The sequence below is a fragment of the Schistocerca americana genome, chromosome X, assembly GCF_021461395.2.
Source record: "Schistocerca americana isolate TAMUIC-IGC-003095 chromosome X, iqSchAmer2.1, whole genome shotgun sequence".
Classification (NCBI taxonomy): Eukaryota; Metazoa; Arthropoda; class Insecta; order Orthoptera; family Acrididae; genus Schistocerca; species Schistocerca americana.
The window spans coordinates 226790122-226816382 of record NC_060130.1 but is presented as its reverse complement, the minus strand read 5'-3'; the positions used below and the strand labels follow the sequence as shown (position 1 = coordinate 226816382).

The following is a 26261-nucleotide window of genomic DNA, read 5'->3' as shown; positions in this document are numbered from 1 at the left end:
GAGCCTCTAAACATTACAATACTTAAGCAGTGTTTATTGCCTGCACACTTACCTATAACACACGTGCAAACTGACGATGAATTTTGCAGCCACAGAAGAAAAAACTGAAATGAACCCGATTTACGGGGAAGGAAGGAGAAATGTTCAGTTGCCTTGTATGCCGAGAGTTTTCCAGAGAAAGCTCGCTCTCGTTCCTTCTTTTTACAAGGTTGTGAACGCCTTTATGCGTGATGGCAGCGTACAGACCAGCAAAAGGAAACGAAGCAAACATGTTGCAGGAGAAGCTAATGAAACAGCTGCGCTAGCGGCAATGCACCTCAAACCACGGACAAGCTCCCGGCAATTACATCGCGATTCCGATATGTCCGTAGTTAATACTGTGAGAACACTGCATCGTCATAAGTATCATCCATACCAAGCGTAACTGCATCAAGAATTTCGTCCTGCCGGTTACCACATCCGGGTTGTGTTTAGTGAATAGGCACCTCGACAAATGCAAACGACTCCCACGTTCTTTACCGAGGTACTATTTCCTACGAGTCTACATTTACAAAGCATCTAGCCCAAGTTGACCATCAACGTCCTTGGTTGATTAACGTACGGTGTGACATCATGGGGAACCAACTCACTAGGCCGTATTTTATCGACGGCGCGTTGAATAGACGTTTTTGGAACAGGAACTACGGTACTACTGCAGGATGTTGCCTTGGACGTTCGGCAACGTACGTGGTTCATCATGACGGTTACCCAGCGCAATTAAGGCATGGGAGGTGCTAGACCGTATTTACACTGGTCTGTGGATCGGAAGAGGTGGCCCTGTTAATTTTCCGGCTATGTCAGCGGATTTGACGTCTCCAGATTTCTTTCTGTGGGGATTTTTAAAAGATAAGGTGTACCAGCAAGTGCCAACAGGCCGTGAAGACTATGGCCGACTGCATGAGAAACACCTGTGCTCACATTCCTGCATATAAGCTTCTGTCCTGTGTATGGTCATTTGAAAAGCGGATCACTAAGTCCACTGAAGTTGGTGGTACAACATTCGAATGCTTACTCTAATTGGAAATGTAGAGTAGACATCGCTTTGAGCCACGGTCACAGTGGGGCGTCGAGTAGTTCCTGTTCGATATGTCCGAGGAATGCAATGTTGCGAAAAGGGTTTCCAATTAGAAGTTATGAAATACTGGTCTGTCCTACGCTCGAAGCATGGAGGTGGGGTCCCATGTGCCACTGGATATTCAATGGCTAGCATATCATAAAGTACGATTGTGTACCCATTTCTATTCCTGCGATTACAGCGCCATCTGCGGCGAAACGAAGAAATACTTCAGACAAAGCGTATGTATATTTTGCCGTAGAATCTTAGACTGCAACAAGAAATGAGGGTTCCAATTGAAAATTTCAAACTTGCTCCCCTCCACTCGCATACGGGGTGGGGTGGGTGATCGAGTGTGGTATTACTGGATGCCTCCTTCCGAGACAAACAAATTGAAATAATAACTTTTTTGGATCCGATGTGCAGTTTTCAAGATATTTCAGTGTCTTCAGTTATAATGAAAATCATGTACACCAGTTCTTCAGCTGTGGTAATCATATCACTTTCCAAGTGTTGTGACTTACGTTTATTATACTCCTACATGTTTTCTCAGCTGCTCACACTTCTGAGGATTCCTAGAATCACTTTCAGACTATCTGTCGATAGTTCGGCTCTCGAGCTCCAGGAGTAGAAAATGAATATCTAAATCTTTCAATGATAAATCTGATTTCTCCTATTTTATTGCCGTGATCGTTTCTCCCTTTGTAGGTGGGAGTTAACAGAATATTTTGTCATTCTGAGGAGAAAGTTGGTGATTGAAATTTCGAGAACAGATTTGGACATAACAAGAGAAACGTCCGTTTTTTACTGAGTGCCACTGCAACTCGCTTATCAAATGGTTCAAATGGCTCTGAGCACTATGGGACTCAACTGCTGAGGTCATCAGTCCCCTAGAACTTAGAACTACTTAAACCTAACTAACCTAAAGACATCACACACATCCATGCCCGAGGCAGGATTCGAACCTGCGACCGTAGCGGTCTTGCGGTTCCAGACTGCAGCGCCTTTAACCGCACGGCCACTTCGGCCGGCCTCGCTTATCATATCCGTGATACTCTCTCCTCTCTTTCGCGACAGTACAAAACGAGGTGGCCTTCTTAGAAACCTTTCGACATCCTCAGTCAATCCTGTCTGGTAAAGTTCCCGTACAGCGTAGTAACACCCCAGAAGAGGTCAGTCAAGCTAATGTAGGCAGTCCCTTTACTAGATCTGTTGCATCTTTCAAGTCTCGTACCATAAAACGCAGACTCTGATTCGCCTTCCCCACAAAATTTTCTATGAGATGGTTCCAGCGTAAGTTATTCGTAATTGTGATTAATAGCTGTCCAGTTGAGTCGACAGCCTTTAGAACTGAGTAGCTTATCGTGCAACCAAAAGTGAACAAAATTTTCTTAGTACCAGTTCTGACCTGAAGGACCTCACGAATTTGTATTGTTTACCGTCGATTGTTACTTTTCGCACAATGCAGATGGCGTGTCTAAATCATTTTGTTGTTCGTTTTAATCTTACTATGGCTTGACTGGAGGAAACGACAGCATCATAAGGAAAAATATTCAAGACGGTTGCTCAGATTGTTTCCTATACCGCTTATATAGATCAACAACAACTGAGGGCATATAACACTTGCGTGAGGAACTACAGCTATCACTTCGGTTTCACCAGGTGACACCTCATCAGTTTCTACGAACTGACCTTTCTGTCAGGAAATCATGAATCCGTTCGCACAATTGAGACGATACACCATACAGATGCAACTTTACTAGAAATCACTTGTGGGGAACGGAGACAAAAGCCTTCTGGAAATCTAGAAATATGAAATCTCTATTATTCCACTTTCGAACAGCGTGCCGAAAAAACGAACACCTATATCTTTCTGCGTGAGCGTTCCCTTATTTTATTATGATAATCGTTTCAACGTATCTAGGTCAGTGTCAAAACATATTTTCGCATTCGAAGGAGCAAGCTGGTGACTGAAATTTCGTGAGAAGATACCGCTGTAACGAGAAAGACGTTTGTTTTATTGATGTCAACCCGAAATCATGTATCATATCCATGATTCCCTCTCCCCTATTTCTCTATAATACAAAACGTGCTGCTCTTCTTTGAACTCTCTCGATGTACTCCGTTAATTCTATCGGGTAAGAATCGCACACTGTGCAGCAGTAGTCCAAAAGAGAACGGAGGACCGTAATTAGGCAGTGTCATTAATGGATCTGTTGCATCTTCTGAGCGTTTTCCAATAAAATGCGGTCTTTGTTTCGCCTACTCCACAACGTTTTCTATGTGTTATTTCAAATTTAATATATTCGTAACTGTGATGCTAGCTATTTAGTCCAATTCACTGCCTTTAGATTTGATTGATTTATCGTGTCACCGAAGTTTAACGGATTCCTTTTAGCACTCATGTGGATGATATCACGCTTTTAATTATTAGGGTCAATTACCAATTTTTGCGCCATGCAGATATATTATCTGAATCGTTTTGCCATTGGTTTTGATCTTCTGATGACTTTACTGGATGATAAATGTCAGCATCATCTGAAAACAACCTAAGACAGCTGCTCAGGTTGTCATTTAAATAGTTTATATAGATAAGGAATAGTAGAGGGCCTGCAATATGGTACTGGGGAACGCCAGAAATCACTTCTGTTCTACTCGATCACTGTCCGTCAGTTACTACGAATTGTGACCATTCCATAAGCACGCAGTTTGATTGCAAGCCGCTTGTGAGGTACGGTGTCAAAAGCCTTCTGGAAATCTAGAAAAATGCAATCAATTTGGAATCCATTTTCGATAGCATGCAACACGTCCTGTGAGGAAAGATCTAGTTATGTTTCACAAGAACGATAATTTCTAAATGCATGTTGACTGTGTGTCAACAGATCATTGTCTTCGATGTAATTCATAATGTTCGTACATAACATATGTTCCAAAATCCTGCTGCATATCGACGGTAAAAGAAATGGGCTTGCAACTTAATGGATTACACCTATTGCCTTTCCTGAATAGTGGTGTGACCTGTGCAACTTAACAGTCTTATGATACGGATCCTTCGTCGAGTGTGCGGTTGTGTATAATTGTTAAGTATGGAGTTATTGCGTCAGCATCTGAAAGGAACTTGATTGGTATACAGTCTGGACCAGAAGACTTGCTATTATTATGTGTTTTAAGTTGCTTCATTACTCCGAGGTTATCTAATTCTACGTTACTCATGTTGGGCGTTGTTCTTGATTCGAATTCTGGAATATTTACTTCGTCTTCTTTGGTAAAGGAATTTCGGACGGCTGTGTTTAGTAATTCTGCTTTATCAGTTTTGTCATCGATAGCATTTCCATTCCTATCACGTAGAGAAGGCGTTGACTGTGTCTTGCCGCTAGGGTCCTTTGCATACGACCAGAATCTCTTAGGACTTTCTGGCATGTTTCGAGAGAAAGTTTTGTTGTGGAAAGTATTGTAAGCATCTAGAATTGATGTCCGTGCTGAATTACGAGTTTCTGTAAAAGATCGCCAATCTTGGGGATTTGGGTTCGTTAAAAGTTTGGCTGCTTTTTTCGTTGTTTCTGCAACAGTGTTCTGACCTGTTTTATGTACCATGGGGGATCAGTCACGTTGTTTATTAATTTATTTGGTATAAATTTCTCAATTTCTGCCAATACTATTTCTTTCAATTCAAGCCACATCTTGTCTATACTTCCAATGTTAATTTGGAAGGAGTGGAGATGGTCTCTCAGGAAGGCGTCAAGCGAATTTTTACCTGCTTTTTTGGGTAGTTATATATTTCGTTTATTCTTTGGATTTGTAAATTGCGGTGTTCAGTCTCGTTACGAGAACCCTATGTTCACTTATCCCTGTATCCTTTTTGATGCTTTTTATTAGCTCAGGTTTATATGTTGCTAAAAGATCAATTGTGTTTTTACAACCATTTACTATTCAACTGAGCCCATGAACTAATTGCTCGAAATAGTTTTCAGGTAATGCGTTTAGCAAAATTTCCGACGAGATTTTATGCATACATCCGGATACAAACATGTATTTTCGCCAAAATGTAGAAGGCAAATTGAAGTCTCCACCAACTATAATTGTATGAGTCGTGTTCCTGTTTGAAATTTGACTCAACTTTTCTTTGAACCTTCCAGAAATTGTATCATCTGAGTATGGAGGTCGGTAAAAGGGTCCAGTTGCTATTTTATTTCTGTTGCCAAGAATGACTTCTACCCATAATCTCAGGAACTATTCACTTCTATTACGCTACAAGATAAACTACTTCTAACAGCAACAAGCACGCCACCGCCAAATGCATTTAGCCTATCCTTTATGAACACCGTTAGGTCCTTCGCAAAAATTTCGGCTGAACTTTTTTACGGTTTTAGACAGCTTTCACTACCTACAACGATTCGAGCATCAATGCTTTCTATTTGTACATGGAGCTCTGGTACTTTCCCAACATCGATACGACAATATGCAACGGTTATACCGATGATTCCTAGATCTATGTTCTCCCTTGGTTCGACCTGCGCCCTTTGACACGAAGCCCTTTTTGTGCTTCCCCGAGATCCTTTAACCTAAAACACCGCCCAGTCCACGGCTCGCAGCCCCCGCAACCCGTGTTGCATCCGCCTGCGTGTATTGAACTCCTGTCCTATTTAGCGGAACCCGAAACTCCAGCACGCCACGGGGCAAGTAGCGGAATTTTGGGACTATTTGCTATGAATTTCGATTCCCAAGTAAACAAGCGGCTAGACCAGGCCGTTGTCAATCGGAGTTTTGTATCAGGCTAATTATAACAGAACAGAGACTGTTTTAAATACCATAAACTAATAAATTCAAAATCGATACAAAGGGATAGAATAACGGATTATAACTTTCTATATAGAAGTGTTTAGAAGGTAATGTGATCTATAGTACTGTGCTTGATATATGGAATTAACTAACTTTTTTGGAAACAATCAGACCGAAAACCAAAAGACGATCTTTAAATATCGGTATGGTAAAGAAGTATTTCTCTATGTATAAATGAGGTAACAAGAATACTTGCCCTACGTCAAACAAATGAAAATCAGAAAAGTTTCTACTAAAAAACAACAGAACAAGATTCTTCTTTCAACTTCACTAACAACACTGATGGTGTGTCTTAGAACTAGTCTGACGACTTCTCGGCAAGCAGCAATACCGTTCATGGCAAAAAATGTGCAATGGCCACTTTACCAAACCTTCCCCTACGACATCAGTGTCTATGTGCAGACATGGGTGATTCACGATCGGGTCTTTCCATGAAGCCGCGCAGGCGAGGTATATCTGCATTTCTAGCAGGGAAAACTACCTCCCTTCTGAAAGTAGTGCCTTTGACGGTGCGAAATGTTATATGGCTGCTACATTAATATGCACCAGCCAGTTTCGTCGTTACATTGCGGAGGAACCTCATCAACTTCTTCCCCTGTCAAAATAGGGCCGACGTGGTGCGGCTGAATGCGAAAAGTTATTTCTTGTATGATAAATCCGTACGAAACGTGCACGGGGAACAACACTTTCACACTGACTGTGACGACGTGTTAAGGCAGGATACAGGGTTGTGTATTTGGATGTGTGGGGGATCCGGTAGTGAGGAACCCATGGGGACCACCTCGAACAACTCAGACGATACGGCAGCGAGCTGTACTCTGCTTTCGTGCTAATTGTATTGTACGAATAAAATGGCATCTGTGAAAGCAGTCATACATTTCTGAAGATATGTTCAGTAGGCTTTATGTGTTTCTCAACATCTTAAGCATTGTTTCCTGCAGTTTATTCCCACTGTTGAAAATGACCGTGTTTGACGATACGCGGTGTGTGGAATTCACTTCGTCAACTCATAGGAGGCGATTTTAGAAATAAACCAAAGAAAGTGACGGACAAGTCATTTAAACTTTATTACTACTTTCCTATATTTCCGAGCTATAATTTCCATCGCACCTGTTAGGTGTACAAGAATGTGAAAAGAGCGTCCACAGATCGTACATTAAGTAAATATTTTTCTCTGTGTATAATCATCCCAGCAATGTCAGAAGATAATTTATTCAAACCAGGGCACATACGAATATAATGTATGGATGAAACAAGACATCTTAAATAGATCGTATATGCATTATGTATCACCGAGATACGTGAAAAGTCCAGCGCACTTTCGTACGAGTGCGAGTAGCATGTTAGTTTTGAAAGTCATAGTTAGTCAGTCCTGAGCATTAATATCAGATCGAGGATTAAAGAACAGATCTAAGAATATGGTTACTCTAGAAACCCAAGAACACAAGCAGCAGAGAGTGCCTAACGATCGACCGTGTGGACAAATGGATTCAAATGACTCTGAGCACTATGGAACTTAACTTCTGAGGTCATCAGTCCCCTAGAACTTAGAACTTAGAACGTCACACACATCCATGCCCGAGGCAGGATTCGAACCTGCGACCGTAGCGGTCGCGCGGATCCAGACTGAAGCGCCTAGAACCGCTCGGCCACACTTGTGGACAATTTTACTGTATGAGCAGTATTACCTACACAGTTTTCAGCGAGTGTAAACACAATTTTCTTATAAGATTCTTTTGTTGAACATGGTCTTTGCGTATGTTTGCCGCGGAAATAAATTTTATAAGCATAGTGTTATCTGTGATTATGAAGGAATAAAGTCTTCATTCTACATAATACTCATCGCCAGAATGAAGAAAATCTGCGTATTACACTACTCAAGAACTACTTTGCATATGGTATGTGATATATCACTTGTTCTTTAATATGTAGAAACCGAATCTGTTTTTCAAAATGTTCTATCACGTAACCTTTTCGAGCTTTTCAGCTTTTTTTTACTATAGGGCCGTCAATCATTTGAAAGAAAAAAATTCCTAAATTGAGTAAAGCAAAGCTGAAATGAGGTAGGGCAGAGTGAGGTAGCACCGATCAGCGGGCAGCGCTGATCAGGTTGTTACCGTCAGTACAGTCTGCTCTAAGGAAGTCTGGCAAGTGCTGTGCTCTAGGCGGTTGAACTAACTACAATCGGTCACTAACCAAGTTTCGTATTGTTGTGCAGTGAAGTACTCAAATGCTTTCCAAACAAATTCTTTCTTCCAGAATGAGATTTTCACTCTGCAGCGGAGTGTGCGCTGATATGAAACTTCCTGGCAGATTAAAACTGTATGCCCGACCGAGACTCGAGCTCGGGACCTATGCCTTTCGCGGGCAAGTGCTCTACCAACTGAGCTACCGATGCACGACTCACGCCCGGTACCCACAGCTTTACTTCTGCCAGTATCTCGTCTCCTACCTTCCAAACTTTACAGTTCGCAGGAGAACTTCTGTAAAGTTTGGAAGGTAGGAGACGAGATACTGGCAGAAGTAAAGCTGTGGGTACCGGGCATGAGTCGTGGTTCGGTAGCTCAGTTGGTAGAGCACTTGCCCGCGAAAGGCAAAGGTCCCGAGTTCGAGTCTCGGTCGGGCACAGTTTTAATCTGCCAGGAAGTTTCAAATTCTTTCTTCTTTCTTCACGTCTTTGAAGCAACATAAGTAACACTTGCACATGTATTTTTGATGAGTTAATTGTGCTAATGTATTGGTAACGTTTTCAACATCATTTGAGTTCAAGGCTTATGTTTTTAATTATCTTATTGTAGTGTTAAAACATGAAATTCTTCTATAGCACACCTGTTGAGTTGCACCGTCAAGTTAGTGGGGGAATGGTGATCGAGTAATGGGCACAGTACTAACGCGTTGACCTTTTATATCTGTATTACTTTTAGCTATAGTAGATTGCAAGAAAGTGCATCCTCTTTCAGATGCCTAGGACATGGAAAAGAACTACTACCAGGGAGAATGGACTGATGAAATGCTGCAACAGGCGATGTTATTTACTAATGAAGGGCATTCCATAAGAGCAGCAAGTAAACGGTTCAACATTCCACTCGCAGCGCTGCGTGACAGAAAATTTAAGGGAATTTCGAGAAGTCCATTTCTTGGCCGAAAAGCGGTTTTTACTCAAGAGTAGGAGACAGTTTTGGCTGATGAACAAAGCTGACGGACAATATTTTTTTTGGACTAACACCACTGCAACTCCGCAGAGTGGCTTTTGCATATGCCGAGGCTAACAATGTGCATAACAATTTTTCCAAAGTTTCCTGCTTAGCTGGTAAAGACTGGCTTTATGCTTTTTCATATGGGTTCCCTTAAGTATCCGAAAACCAGAACTAATTAGTATCAACCATCTTCCAACCTTTAACAGACAGAAAGTAAAAATATTTTTTGATCGTTTGGGAGCTGTGATGATAAATTTGGCTTTCACATCGGATCGTGTTTTTACATGAACGACAAGGACGTGGTAACTGTCCAAGACCCTGGAAAAATGGTTAGCACTACAATGACAAAAAAAAAGTTGTTGGTACTGTGGTCTCCTGGGAGTGAGGGAAAATAATAACTATGATTTGTTGGATGAATTCTGCTACAAGGGGCAATATTCCGCCTCTCTTTATATTCCCCCGAAAAAGAGTGTCCACACATTTGCAAAAGGATTACTCTCGGTATGTGCTGTTCCTATAACGGTTGGTCAAACGAAGCTTTATTCGTTACTTGATTTAAGCGCTTCATTCGCCACTCAAATACTAGTGTAGGCAGTAAAGTGCTTTTGGTATTTGACAACCATGGTAGTGATGCCAAACTTATAGTCCTATGACATGTGTCATGATAATGACGTAATTATGCTCTTCATCCCACCACATATGTCTCATCGACTTCAGCCCCTGGACGTCTCACTGTATTCGCCTTTGAAATCTCCCTTTCTACGTGAATGTGATCTCAAAATCAGACCCACCTGCCTACAGAAAATAAACCCATATGAGACTGCTGGATTGCTTAACACTGCGTATTCCAAAGTAGCCCCTATTGAAAATGTTGTTTCTGGATTCAGACGAACAGGTATTTTTGCTACGAATGCAGGTACATTCGCAGATGAAGATTATTTGCATGCTGAAATCATCTTGCAACATGATGAAATTCCAGGAATAGCCGTAGACAGTGATGAGCCAATGAGCACAACATCTACAAGCAAAATGAAGTCGAATCACCCAAGGCATTCAGCACTCTGTTTGGCAAGCAAGCCATCCACATCAGCGTCAAATGGTCATTTGGCTCCAGCGTCTCAGCCAAAAGAAATTCTTGACATAATTTCTCTATCAAAATGTAGGTCTAATTCAAACTTTGAAGAGTTAATCCCAGTACCATCTACAGAAGGCCAAAACAAAGCAAAGAAAGAAAAAGGAAAACCCAAACAACATTCAAAAATTTTCATTGGAAGTCCTCAAAAGAAAGAACTGAGGACAAACTACTAAACAAGAAATCCCCTAAGGAACGGCCGGCCTGGGTGGCCGTGCGGTTCTAGGCGCTACAGTCTGGAACCGTGTGACCGCTACGGTCGCAGGTTCGAATCCTGCCTCGGGCATGGATGTGTGTGCTGTCCTTAGGTTAGTTAGGTTTAATTAGTTCTAAGTTCTAGGGGACTGATGACCTCAGCAGTTAAGTCCCATAGTGCTCAGAGCCATTTGAACCATTTGAACCCTAAGGAACGTAGGCCGGAAGGGATAAAGCGAAATAAACCAATAAAGAGGATGAAAGCTAAGAAACACAACTGCAATTCAAAGTTTGCTTCATGTACTGAAGACAGTGATATTAACATAAGAAGATTAGTTGTGTGACAATGATGAACTTGATGATTTGCTAGGCAATGAAGATGAAGATATATGCTTCGTTTGCCGTGAATTTGGGCAAGCCGGCCGTGGTGGCCGTGCGGTTCTAGGCACTTCAGTCCGGAACCGCGTGAATGTTACGCTCGCAGGTTCGAATCCTGCCTCGGGCATGGATGTGTGTGATGTCATTCGGTTAGTTAGGTTTAAGTAGTTCTAAGTTCTAGGGGACTGGTGACCTCAGATGTTGAGTCCTATAGTGCTCAGCAGTGGGGCTGATTCAGCTTTGAACTATTTGTTTGACATTTACTTGAAGAAACAGTAGGTCTAAGCTTAAGTTTAAATAACAAATTGACTCAAACTATTATTTATTTCCCTCAGAGAGGCTATGCACTTAATTTTCTTACAAGGCCTACTTGATTATTAATATTTGCATTTAAACCATTGTGTCATTACGTTGTTAGTTCGTAACATGTTTGTATCGGACAATAATATTGTTTTCTAAGCCATAAATTTAATAATTTTACCCTAAGAGTCACAGGCTAGTCAGTTATTTCAATCTTTTGGTTAAAATTAATGCAGCTTCTATTATTAGTAAAAAATTTTAAAACAGTGGATCAAATATATGTGTATAATAATTATATTTCAGTGTTTAGTATATAAAGTACATGAGCCAAATATATGATCGCTATTACCCCACAGGTAAGGAAATGTCAATCGAAGCTGTTTATTCGTTTTGGGATTTCTGGCTAAAGAACTTGTGTGACATTTAGTTCTTGACCATAGGCGGTAGGATGTATTTATCTATCGTTTTATACAAAATTTTAAATTTTGAGATGGATCCAATCTATCTGAGTGATCAATTTCCTTAAATGATCGGTGCTTCCTCATTCTTCCCTGTATTTGTTGGACCGCAAATATGAAAACTGATGGAATTCCAACCTTTGATACCAAACTCACAAATATGGAATTAGCTGCTGTTCATTTTTCAAAACGATTGACATTGGCTTTATGGGATACAGAAGAGATGACAGCTACATTTCCAACATGAATTATCTGTCCGACAGCTGCAAGAACATGGGTTGTAGAATGCCGCTTAAAATGAGCTTATTATATCCCCGCCCTGATTTCTTTGCGAAAAATTTGGGAGCCGTAAGTAATGAACAGGGTGAATGCTTTCACTAAGACATCCGTACAAAGGAACGCCGTTATCAGGGTCACTGGAGCCCTTAGATGATGGTCTGTCGTTAGAGAGAGTGATGAAAAAAAAACAAAAAAAAACAGAACACCTCTCGCATTTTTAGAATGCTACATAAGATTAAAGTTGAAAATAATTCATGAAGTAATTGGTGTCATTTATCTACATAGTGTTGAGTTCTAAGTTTCCTCAATGTTCTCCAGGACTGTGTTTGATTGCGTTGTATATCTAGGAAATATGATGTGATACAGAACAACTGATTTCGGCATCCTAAAATTAGGTAAATCCACCCACTTAAAAACCAGATGAAGAAAAAGACTTCAAATTTTTTATTAGTGTCATCAGAAAAGCACGATGGTAACAGTTATTTAGTCAGAGTACGGGCAAGAATCTCAGGTAATATTTGAATCAGACCTGTTTTCATTGATAGGAGAATAACTGGATAACTTTTGTAGTATTAATAGACAGTCCATTGGACGTCAGAAAAATTATGCTCATAACGGTGAACCTGATTATTTTAAATAAATAGTTAAAAAAATTCTGTCACACGCATAGATTATGCAGGATGTTCTGCACTGCCTTAGCTTTCCCAAACGGAAATCAGTTTCATTTATTTGTGGTACCATTTGAAATATATTGTTCTTCTCGAAACTCAGTTCGTAGGCGTACATTCTGTGGTCGCCATTGACTCTGTCAAGGAGCTGATACTTTAAACAGAGTACAACATTCAACAAGATTACTTCTGCATAAACTGAGGCAACAAAAGCCATGAGTTCCTCCTGATATCGTGTCATACCTCCTTCTGCACGGCGTAGTGTAGCAACTCGACGCGGCTTTGACTCAACAAATCGTTGGAAGTCCCCTGCAAAAGTACCGAGCCGTGCTGCCTCAGTAGCCTCCATAATTGCGAAAGTGTTGCCAGTGCGGGATTTTGTGCACGAACTGATCTCAGATTATGTCCCATAAATGTTTGATGGGATACATGTCTGGCGATCTGTGTGGCCAAATCGTTCGCTCGAATTCTCTAGAGTGTACTTCAAACCAATCGCGAGCAATTGTGGCCCAGTAACATGGCGCATCGTCATCCATAACAATTCCATCGTTGTTTGGGAACATGACGTCCATGAACGGCTCGAAATGGTCTCCAGGTTGCCGAACATAACCATTTCCTGTCAATGATCGGTCCAGTTGGATCAGAGAACCCCGTCCATTCCACGTAACGACAGCCCACGCCATTATAGAGCCAACACCAGCTTGCACAGTGCCTTGTTAACAACTTGGGTCTATGGCTTCATGGGGTTCGAACCCTACCGTCAGCTCTTACCTACAGAAATCGGGACTCAGCTAACCACGCCACGGTTTTCCAGTCATCTGGGGTCCAACCGATATGGTCACAGGCCCAGGAGGGGCGCTGCAGGCGATGTCGTGCTGTTAGCAAAGGCACTCGAGTCGGTCCTCTGCCGCCATAGTCCACTGAGGCCAAATTTCGCCGCAATGTCCTAATGGAAACGTTCGTCGTACGCCCCACATTGATTTCTGCGGTTATTTCACGCAGTGTTGCTTGTCTCTGAGCATTGACAGCCCTACTCAAACGCGGCAGCTCTCTGTCGTTAAGTGAAGGCAGCTGGTCACTGCGTTCTCCTTGGTGATAGGTAATGCCTCAGTTTGATATTCTCGGCACACTTTTGACACTGCGTATCTCGGAATATAGAATTCCCTAATGATTTCCGAAATGAAATGTCCCATGCGTCTAGCTCCAACTACCATTCCACGTTTAAAGCCCGTTAACTGTCGTCGACAGGCCATAATCACGCCGGAACCTTTTCACACGAATCCATGGATTTTGTCACGTCAGTGTATTTGAGCTAACGCCGCTAGCCGTCATTTAAAGCATATTCTGACACGAAACTTGCACCTAGCGTTATTTCAACAAAACTAAAATGATTAAATTCTGAAAGAAGCGAAAGTGAGAGCCTCATGACAGTCACGAACGAAACACGAGGAAAGAGCTGAGCGCGTTTGGTGTCGGTAAGATGGCCGAGGCAACTTGCATGGGGCGCCCCATCTGAGGAGGTCGAGCGGGCCCTGGGCCTCTTGCGGGTCACCGTGTCAAAGGTCCTCAGTGAGTACCTCGATTCGGATAAATCCGCCGCCGCCAGGGTTAAATGCCGTGGTCACAAACGTGTGCATGACAAGGGTCGCCATCGGCCAGCTCGGATCGTAACACTGGATTAAAGGGTCACTCTGGGCCAACAGTGTCGTCGCTACGGTGGAGGGCGATCACAGTACTAACATGAAGCCTCAGTTGGTATTTTTTCTTTGTTCTAATTATTTTATGACCATCACAGAAGGGACATAAGTTTCCTGTCTCAGACTTATTAAATTTAATGAAATTGCAAAGAACTGCAAAATTGTAAGATATGTCAAAATGATGTAAATAATCGAAATTCCTGTAATAAATTACAGACACCCATCCCGTACACTCGTTGTATATCCACTGAAAGACATACCAAAAAAGACGAAAAGACGAGAGTATTTCGTGTGTGTGTGTGTGTTTTACTGTTCTGTGAACGGTATGGTCGAATCTAGTTGTAATAGACATGTAAATTTCGAAGTATTTAAATGGGATTAGAAATGATTTACGAATTACGATAGAAACATCAAACGTCGTGGAGCCTGTACAGGCCGAAGTAAACGTAAGATTGTTTAGCAGTGACTTGTTTGAAAAGTTATATTCGTATTGAAGTCAAGGAAAAGGTCAATATAAGAGGAACTTGCTACCACTTTAGGTGTGCCAGAAATATTAACCAACAGCATCAGATGGTGCAACAGTCTTTCTAAAAATCTATGTTGCTAAATATTTGCTCTATAATAATTTGTAAATTTCGAAGGAGTTCCGGTACTGTTAAAATCTGCGCGTTAGTTTACGGTGTGTAAGGTTAACGCAAAGATTTTTAAATTTGTATAAAATAAATAATAAAGTACAATTATACAAACCAATATCATAATAAGCTGACATTTCTGTTTCACAGATAACTGACAGTTTTTGTGACGACAAGGTTAATTTAGAAAGCACAAGGAGCGTCCAATAGCCAGTAGGACAGAGTAAACGAAATTTATAACTTACTCTTGAATATTTGATAACTGTATTACCTTAAATCTATCATAAAACTATAATTTTGGGGAAGCCATCAAGTAACTTGTCCGCGTCCGCAGCTGCGTGGTCAGCGTGTCTTGCTACTATGCGGAGGCCCTGGGTACTACTCCCAATACTGTCAGGGAATTTTCCTTGGTCGAAGGACTGGAGCTACTTGAGTGAAAAGTAGCGGCTCCAGTGGCAAGAAAACCCACAACGAACGGGAAAGGCGTGTGCCGACTCCATGCCCCTCCGTGCCGCATCTGAATGACGCCATAGGTAGAGATGAAACGGCAGCTAGTCGGTCGCGATTGGGCCGTAACAGTAGGCCATTCTCCCCTTATATCTGTCTCTCTCTTCATTTCCACGTATGTACTGCATCCCACACCATTCATTATCTGCTACATGTACGACATCACTGGTCGTACCCGGCGATTTCTTCCCTCAGTAGCTTCTTCTGCCATTGGTCCAGTAATGTCATTGCGTCATAAAGCGTGTACTACGAGGTTCTCTCTTCGTCTTTGGATGTGCCTTCACGGAGCTCTGGTTTCCTCTACCTTCTTAGTACCTCTTCATTGGTGACTCTGTCTCTTCAGCTGATCTTCATCTTTCTTCTGTGGCACTAAATCTCCCAGGCTTCTAACGGTCGACGTTCTTTCTTTTCTATTGTCCAAGTTTCACAACCGTATATGGTAACACTTCAAACAAATGCCTTCATAATTCGTGTTCTTACTTCAATCTGATGTTCTTGCTGGTGAGTAAGTTCTTTCTTAAATTAAATGCAATTTGGCCTGTTGCATTTTGCTCACAATTTCTTCTCGGCTTCTCCATCCCTTGTAATCCCGCTTCCCAAATATGTAACTTCATCTATCGTTCCTAGCTCTTCCAGTTCTTTTTCTCAAAGATTCACATTTTTCTTCAGCACTACGTACCATTACTTTAATCTTTCGCTTGTTTATTCTCATACAATACTGATTACAGAAAATCCTTTCCATTGTGCTGAGGACCTTCTCAAGATCTTTCTTGGCGACAGCAGTATCATATACGTAACGCAGCATGTCTGTCTTTTGCCCAATAATTTCTCGATGTTGGTAGCGTCCTGGATGTAAGCACTGAATGTAAGAGTAGAAAGATCCCATCGTTGTCTCACGCTTTTTCTAATTTTAACTTCTTGCTCCTGATGAAAATTCCTAATCATAGCCGCTTCGTTCTTATAGAAGCTGTGCGTCACCCTCATGTCTTCGTATTTTACACCTACTTTCTTCAGCACTCTGAACATCTCCTTGCCAGGTAACGCTATAAAATGCCGTTTCCAGGCCTACAAAGGAAATATAAGCCTAAGTGCCAGAATCGCTTCCCTTGTTCCTAATCCCAGCCTGAATCCAAACTGATCTTCACTCAGCAAATCCTCCACATTTTCTTCAATTCTCTTCAGAAGAATGTTTTAACTGACGGCTAAGAAACGCCACTGCCCATCGGTACTTCCGTTAATCTCACATCAATATGGACATATATTACCTGCAGCGTACGAACACCGTCATCGGTCGGCCGATGTACATCGACAGAATCTCGGTAACTGCACTTGCAGAGGTCTCATTATAGTTAGCAATCCGACAAAAAGTGCATTTGTTGGCGATATGAAGAATTTTGTTGAGTGTCATTAAACTAGACCAGTAGTCCAACAATCGACGATAGCCATAGTTGTAACAAGCGAGGCAGTAGTGGAGCGCTTGGCACCCGTACAATCAGCTTTAAATGACGAGACAGTGCTGTCAACTTTGCGTTGTTAGAATAAAAGAAAGATTGCTATTCTCAAGCGCCACCGACAAAAACTCTTTCACTTGAATGCGAAGAGTTATAATATTAATGGCAATTGCGAATTCGACCGAAACAGAGTATATTTCTTCCAGAAGACAATGTATAAAAGTATCATCGCATGTTTGAGTTGTAGTAATTAACACAGAGAGTAAATTACGTTGTGACGTCACAACGAGACGTCTTGCCTACGTGGAGTAGAATGCTTGCAGCCAAATACTCCATAAAGATTTGAGTGCATGGCGAGTGAAAGACTGTCCAACAATACAGACCACACTCGGTCTGTATGTTGTTGTTGTCGTTGTCTTCAGTCCTGACACTGGTTTGATGCAGCTCTCCATGCTACTCTATCCTGTGCAAGCTTCTTCATCTCCCAGTACCTACTGCAACCTACATCCTTCTGAATCTGCTTAGTGTATTCATCTCTTGGTCTCCCTCTACGATTTTTACCCTCCACGCTGCCCTCCAATGCTAAATTTGTGATCCCTTGATGCCTCAAAACATGTCCTACCAACCGATCCCTTCTTCTAGTCAAGTTGTGCCACAAACTTCTCTTCTCCCCAATCCTATTCAATACCTCCTCATTAGTTACGTGAACTACCCACCTTATCTTCAGCGTTCTTCTGTAGCACCATATTTCGAAAGCTTCTATTCTCTCGGTCTGTATAACCGACAGGAAAACTAGCGTATAGTTGGGCATTACCTTCTGAGACTCTGCTATCCTATTCCCCAATTTCCATGTCAGATATGAAACCCTGAAGTGGTGTATACAATAATTCAGTCTTTTGTTCATTCTTTAACGCGACCTTATGATCTTTCTCTGTTGTTGTGAATTCGGTATGTGGTGAGAAGATCCCGCCTGACAATGCTTTCATAAGTTTCATGTAACGCTCTCTTAAACACTACACTGACTGAACGGGACGGAAGTCAGTGATGCAGATTATGAGAATTTACTTAAGGATAGGAAGGTATACTCCAGTTTAAATAAGGACAAAGTCAGCATCATAAAGACATAGGCGGAAGCAGCTATTGTGGAATGAAAGTACTCATGGAAACCAAAATCAAAGGGAAACCTAAAGAAGAAGAAAGCAACAATTGAAGAGAAGCTGTAAATATCCAGCAAAGGATCGAAGGAATATTAGAGGATGTACCAAACTATGGAAAAATTCCCGGAAATTTTTTGGAGGGGATGTGAGAACGTACAACGGAAATTTGGTAAAAGAAGCACTTGAAAACAACTAGAGCATAAAGAGAATTACATTTCACGTAACAACAGAGAAAAACATATATGAGAAATCGATTTCCATATTTGCTTCTATTGTTGAGGGGATGAATCAGAAGTACAGATAATCAGTAATCAAAGTAATGGCATTCCCAGAGTAACGCCTGGTAAGGTGCATAAAGACAATAGAGTTGAGAAGATAGGGAAAGCTCCTAGAGAAGATCGTGTTGTAATAGAAGCGATTACAGTCGGGAGAATAATAATATACGCACCTTCAAAACTATTCACGTGAAAGAAGATGAGTACCCTACATTTCAGGAACACTATACCGGTACTTGTATACTTCACAAGAAATGAAACAGATAAGACATGATAATCTTTAGACCATCCAGACTTCTTTCCGTATTGTACGGGATATTCACTGCAATTGTTGATAATCGCATAGGAAAACAATCGATTTCACTCAAGAGAAAGAACAAGTTGACTTTAGAAGAGGATTTAGCACAATGAACCATTTTCAGGTAGTTATTTAATTATAGACTGGAGAAATAATTATGAATTACTATCTTGCGCGGATTCAAAGACTTTGAGTAAGCGTTTTACTTTGTTTCAATGAAATCTTCAGTAATAGACCTCAAGAAAAAAGGTATTGGTTAAACATACGCAAATATATTGATGAAAATACATCCATGGTACAGTTTCCACTAGATCTAATTTGTTAAAATCAGAACTGAAAGAAGTGTCAGACAAGGAATTCCACTATCAGCTAAGCTATTCTAAACAGTCCATCGAATATTTTTCGCAAGCTTAAACTGGGGGAAAGTTAAAAGGTTACGTGCTAAAACGAGACAGATGAACGTCGTCGATTTTGCTAGCCATATTTCATTTTGTTAGTTGCCTTTAGTGTAGGTTGTCTGTGATAACTAATATACGAACTAAAAGGAGAAATCCTGAAAGGATCAACGCACTGAAGCCAAAGTAGTACAAATTAACAGTAAAGTCATAAAATCATTTCACCTGTAATATTATACTAACATTTATTTCACGTATACAGTTATACTCCAAAGCCACTTTACGGTGGAGTGCTGAGGGGCAAATCCTGTACCATCATAATTCACATTCCTCCTGTTTCATACACGAATGATGAGTGCCAAAGGAACTTCAGACGTTAAGAATCTACACTCCTGGAAATGGAAAAAAGAACACATTGACACCGGTGTGTCAGACCCACCATACTTGCTCCGGACACTGCGAGAGGGCTGTACAAGCAATGATCACACGCACGGCACAGCGGACACACCAGCAACCGCGGTGTTGGCCGTCGAATGGCGCTAGCTGCGCAGCATTTGTGCACCGCCGCCGTCAGTGTCAGCCAGTTTGCCGTGGCATACGGAGCTCCATCGCAGTCTTTAACACTGGTAGCATGCCGCGACAGCGTGGACGTGAACCGTATGTGCAGTTGACGGACTTTGAGCGAGGGCGTATAGTGGGCATGCGGGAGGCCGGGTGGACGTACCACCGAATTGCTCAACACGTGGGGCGTGAGGTCTCCACAGTACATCGATGTTGTCGCCAGTGGTCGGCGGAAGGTGCACGTGCCCGTCGACCTGGGACCGGACCGCAGCGACGCACGGATGCACGCCAAGACCGTAGGATCCTACGCAGTGCCGTAGGGGACCGCACCGCCACTTCCCAGCAAATTAGGGACACTGTTGCTCCTGGGGTATCGGCGAGGACCATTCGCAACCGTCTCCATGAAGCTGGGCTACGGTCCCGCACACCGTTAGGCCGTCTTCCGCTCACGCCCCAACATCGTGCAGCCCGCCTCCAGTGGTGTCGCGACAGGCGTGAATGGAGGGACGAATGGAGACGTGTCGTCTTCAGCGATGAGAGTCGCTTCTGCCTTGGTGCCAATGATGGTCGTATGCGTGTTTGGCGCCGTGCAGGTGAGCGCCACAATCAGGACTGCATACGACCGAGGCACACAGGGCCAACACCCGGTATCATGGTGTGGGGAGCGATCTCCTACACTGGCCGTACGCCACTGGTGATCGTCGAGGGGACACTGAATAGTGCACGGTACATCCAAACCGTCATCGAACCCATCGTTCTACCATTCCTAGACCGGCAAGGGAACTTGCTGTTCCAACAGGACAATGCACGTCCGCATGTATCCCGTGCCACCCAACGTGCTCTAGAAGGTGTAAGTCAACTACCCTGGCCAGCAAGATCTCCGGATCTGTCCCCCACTGAGCATGTTTGGGACTGGATGAAGCGTCGTCTCACGCGGTCTGCACGTCCAGCACGAACGCTGGTCCAACTGAGGCGCCAGGTGGAAATGGCATGGCAAGCCGTTCCACAGGACTACATCCAGCATCTCTACGATCGTCTCCATGGGAGAATAGCAGCCTGCATTGCTGCGAAAGGTGGATATACACTGTACTAGTGCCGACATTGTGCATGCTCTGTTGCCTGTGTCTATGTGCCTGTGGTTCTGTCAGTGTGATCATGTGATGTATCTGACCCCAGGAATGTGTCAATAAAGTTTCCCCTTCCTGGGACAATGAATTCACGGTGTTCTTATTTCAATTTCCAGGAGTGTATATAAGGTCAGGTTTCTCTGATTTTGCCCTCACGGCCGTTTCAGAAGACGTGTGTGGTAAGCAGTAGTATGTTGCTGATACCTTCCGAGGAGTTTCAAAGCAAGCCCCTCCTGCTGCCTCGTAACATTTCTCTTGTAGTGTCTTTCACTGGAGCTGGGTGAGCATCGCACTGCCGCTTTCGGGTTGACTATATGCAGGGTGGTCCATTATTCGCTTGGTGATAGATGACGCTGTAATAGTCACAAACGTATAAGTACGTGGTATCACGTAACATTCCGCCAGTGCGGACGGTATTGGCTTCATGACACATTACCAGTGTTAAAATGGACCGTTTACCAATTGCAGAAAGGGTTGATATCGTGTTGATGCATGACTATTGTGATCAAAATGCCCAACGGGCATGTGCTATGTATGCTGCTCGGTATCCTGGACGACATCATCCAAGAGTCCGGACCGTTAGCCGGATAGTTACGATATTTAAGGAAACAGGAAGCGTTCACCCACATGTGAAACGTCTACCATGACCTGCAACAAATGATGATGTCCAAGTAGGTGTTTTAGCTGCTGTCGCGGCTAATCCGCACATCACTAGCAGATAAATTGCGCGAGACTCGGGAATCACAAAAACGTCGGTGTTGAGAATGCTACATCAACATCGATTGCACCCGTACCATATTTCTATGCACCAGGAATTGCATGGCAATGACTTTGAACATCGTGTACATTTCTGGCACTGGGCACAAGAGAAATTACAGGACGATGACAGATTTTTTGCACGCATTCTATGTAGCGACAAAGCGTCATTCACCAACAGCGGTAACATAATCCGACATAATATGCACTATTGGGCAACAGAAACTCTACGATGGCTGTGACAAATGGAACATCAGTGACCTTGACGGGTTAATGTATGGTGTGGAATTATGGGAAGAAAGATAATTGTCCCCCATTTTATCGATGGCAATCTAAATGGTGCAATGTATGCCGATTTCCTATGTGATGTTCTACCGATGTTACTACAAGATTACACATAGCTCGCGTGCGGTTGAAGAGGTACTGAATAGCATATTTCATGACAGGTGGATTGGTCGTCGAAGCACCCACGTTCACAGGATCTGACGTCCCCGGATTCCTTTCTGTGGGGAAAGTTGAAGGATATTTGCTATCGTGATCCACCGACAACGCCTGACAACATGCGTCAGCGCATTGTCCATGCATGTGCGAACATTACGGAAGGCGAACTACTCGCTGTTGAGAGGAATGTCGTTACACGTATTGCCAAATGCATTGAGGTTGAGCATTTACCATTTTGAGCATTTATTGCATTAATGTGGTATTTACAGGTTATCACGCTGTAACATCACGCGTTCTTAGAAATGATAAGTTCACAAAGGTACATGTATCACATTGGAACAACCGAAATAAAATGTTCGAACATACCTACTTTCTGTATTTTAATTTAAAAAACCTACCTGTTACCAACTGTTCGTCTAAAATTGTGAGTCATATGTTCCTGAGTAATACAGCGCCATGCATCACAAAGCGAAAAAGGTGGTCCAACTAAAATATTCGTATTTCCTTACGGACTACACGAATATGTAATAAAAAATGGGGGTTCTTGTTTAAAAAAAAGCGCAGTTGATATCCGTTTGACCTATGGCAGCGCCATCTAGCGGGCCAACCATAGCGCCATCCGCTTTCCCCCTTCAAGCTAGGCGAGTTTCGTTCTTTGTAGTTTTTCGTTCGATGCTTATTTCGTGCGATAGTTGGCCCGGTCACGATCAATGGACCACCTTGTATAAGGGCGTGCTTAAAAGTAATCTCTTAGAATTTTTTATTTGAAAACCCTTCAAGCTTTTTCAATGAAATAAACGCTATTAATATTCTACATCATTACTTTTCATGACTACTTATTTATTTCTCAGTTTAGACACCCTGACGACGAACATACACTACTGGCCATTAAAATTTCCACACCACGAAGATGACGTGCTACAGACGCGAAATTTAACCGACAGGGAGAAGATGCTGTGATATGCAAATGATTGGCTTTTCAGAGCATTCACACAAGGTTGGCGCCGGTGGCGACATCTACAACGTGCTGACATGAGGAAAGTTTCCAACCGATTTCTCATACACAAACAGCAGCTGACCGGCGTTGCCTGATGAAACCTTGTTGTGATGCCTCGTGTAAGGAGGAGAAATGCGTACCATCACGTTTCCGACTTTGATAAAGGTCGGATTGTAGCCTATCGCGATTGCGGTGTATCGTATCACGACATTGCTCCTCGCGTTGGTCGAGGTTGTTAGCAGAATATGGAATCGGTGGGTTCAGGAGGGTAATACGGAACGCCGTGCTGGATGCCAACGGCCTCGTATCACTAGCAACCGAGATGACAGGCATCTTATCCGCATGGCTGTAACGGATCGTGCAGCCACGTGTAAACCCCTGAGTCAACAGATGGGGACGTTTGCAAGACAACAACCAACTGCACGAACAGTTCGACGACGTTTGCAGCAACGTGGACTGTCAGCTCGGAGACCATGGCTGCGGTTACCCTTGACGCTGCATCACAGACAGGAGCGCCTGCGATGGTGTACTCAACGACGAACCTGGGTGCACGAATGGCAAAACGTCATTTTTTCGGGTGAATCCAGGTTCTGTTTACAGCACCATGATGGTCGCGTCCGTGTTTGGCGACATCGTGGTGAACCCCCATTGGAAGCGTGTATTCGTTATCGCCATACTGGCGTATCACCCGGTGTGATGGTATGAGGTGCCATTGGTTACACGCCTCGGTCACCTCTTGTTCGCACTGACGTTATATTTCAGATGTGTTACGACCCGTGGCTCTACCCTTCATTCGATCCCAGCGAAACCCTATATTTCAGCAGGATAATGCACGACTGCATGTTGCAGGTCCTGTACGGGCCTTTCTGGATACAGATAATGTTCGACTGCTGCCCTGGCCAGCACATTCTCCAGATCTCTCACCAACTGAAAACGTCTGGTCAAAGGTGGCCGAGCAACTGGCTCGTCACAATATGCCAGTCACTACTCTTGATGAACTGTGGTATCGTGTTGAAGGTGCATGGGCAGCTGTACCCGTACACGCCATCCAAGCTCTGTTTGAGTCAATGTCCAGGCATTTCTGCATTTCTTCTTGGTGTAGCAATTTTAATGGCCAGTAGTGTATCTCTCCCAACGAGAGACCAGTTCGTTGACACCGTCACTGTAGAATATTTGACGTCGTTGACGGAACCACAACCTCATCTCTGCCTGCACCTCTTCACCACTATGTAAGTGATGTCCCGCAGGAGTTCTTCAAGTTTTGGAATCAGATGAAAATCGGATGGGGCCAAGTCAGGACCGTACGGAGGATGATCTATGACAGGAAAACCAAGGCGTCAGATTGTTGCAGATGTTGCAGCGTTCGTATGTGGTCTGACACTGTCATTCTGAAGAAGAGGGTGCTCCAAGTGTGGATGATTTCTTCGAACTCTGTATTCGATTACAGCAACTGTTTCTACGCGCCGACATAGTTACGTTACACACCGCCATGTTACATAGTATAATTCGAAGGCCTAGAGCCACAGAGGGCTGCAAATATGTAGGCATGAAGAATGTTAACAACATTTGCTTTGTTAAAAAAGCTTTAAGAGTTTTCGCATCGAAAATTCGGAAGTATTACTTTCAGTACACGCCCTCGTACAAGCGAACGCGTGACGAAAGGTGCAGTTTACTGTGAATCATCTTTATGCTCGGGAAGAACGACGGATGGAAAAAGCTACGTACGTCATCTAATTTCTGTGATTTTCTTGACGTGGTCGTTTCGCGAGACTGCGTGGGAGAAAGTAATATGTTTCCTGAGTGTTTTGTTGGACCGTATGCTCTCCAAATTTCAACAGCAAACACCTCTCTTGTAGCGTCTGCTACGGGTGTTCTTTAAGCATCTTCGCAACGCTCTCGTGCTGAGTATACGCCCCCCTTGACCAGACGCACCGCTCTTCTTTGGATCCTTGTAACTCCTGTATTAATCCTACTTGATAAGAGTGCCAGAATGATGAGCAGTACTCAAGAATTGATTGAACGTGTGTTTCATAAGCCACTTCCTACGGGATAAACTACATTTCATTACGATTCCCCTAATGAGTCTTAGTCTGGCAGCTGCTTTTCCTGCTGTTTATTTTACCATATGTGGTCATGTCACTTCAGATCGCTTCGGATGGCTACTCCAGGTATTTTAGGATAGTTACTGTTTCCAGTGATTTGTCGCCAACAGTGTAATCGAACAGTAGTGGATCTGTATTCTGATATGATTGTCATAAGGAGTGTGACTAAAATGTAATTTAAAGGTTTATTTGACACTACAATAGTGAAGCCATAGTCACAGTTTATAAAATTTTTTCTTTAAAAAGAAAGGGTCACATTACCGGTCTCAACGAACTACGCCGTCATTTTCAACATCACTTGGAGAATGTATAATGGGAATTATGCCCATACATTTGACAAAAATTACGAGAAATAATGACACCAGGCAACTGACGCAATGGTGGCACAACCAAGTCACTACAAGTTAGCATCAGATTGTTTTTATATCACTAAGGCACAGTTTAGACACTAAATGTACTTTGCAATTGTGTAATAGCATGTAATTTTAGTTGCATTCAATACTTCTGTTTTCTGTGGTATTTATCCCATTACGTAAGACAACGAATCTTGCAGATTGTATAACCTACCTTGTTAGATGCTGTGATTTGACTACTGCACATAAATAGCAATGTGATAAATTGCTTTTTTATGTATCTGTTGTATTAGTTAATATCTTGTACACACTGTGTACCTATTATCATAGGTTGTCTGTATCATTACTTAAGATTGCTGGAATGTAGTATCTAGAACGTAGTTTCAGTTTTGCTGTAACTTTGATGTTGCTGTTGTCCACTGCCCCATCATGCATCGGTTGGTCATGTACATATATTATAAAAAAATAAAAAATTAAATTACATTCTTCCTTTCCCCCTCCCCCATTCAAATACACAGCACATCCAGCCCTTTATACTTGTGATAAATAGGATTTTAATTTGTTTTTGTAATTGTCTGTGTGAAAGACTGTAACAAATGACATCTTAATAGGAAACATGAGACTGGCATTTTGTAACATGTATTCAACAATATTTTGGTTGCTATAAGCTGTATTGAGATGAAATTTCGTTTCTTTGTTTTCATGTTTTATCGACTATGCTGTGCTAGCTAATTTTAAAGCTGTAAATAATTTATAGCAATGTTTTGGGTTGTGCGCCAGTGTTCAGATTGTGTTTATATTTCAACTAGAAACTAGTTTCGTTAAGACTTGTCACTGGCGCCATCTAGCTCCTGTTATTGTACATTATATAAGACCTGTTTTGTTTCTTGTGTTTCTATAATACATTCATGTCCTCTAGTGACAGAATGGTCTACAAGGCAAATGGAGCAATGTGATGTTAGCAATTAGTAGT

General features: G+C 42.6%; 1 non-coding gene across 1 annotated transcript; it reads left to right on the top strand.

Annotated features, from left to right (window-relative positions):
* Nucleotides 1-8485: 8485 nt before the first annotated feature.
* Nucleotides 8486-8560, top strand: Trnas-cga. The gene has a single exon. It is a non-coding gene; the product is annotated as a tRNA-Ser (tRNA).
* The last annotated feature ends 17701 nt before the right edge of the window (nt 8561-26261 follow it).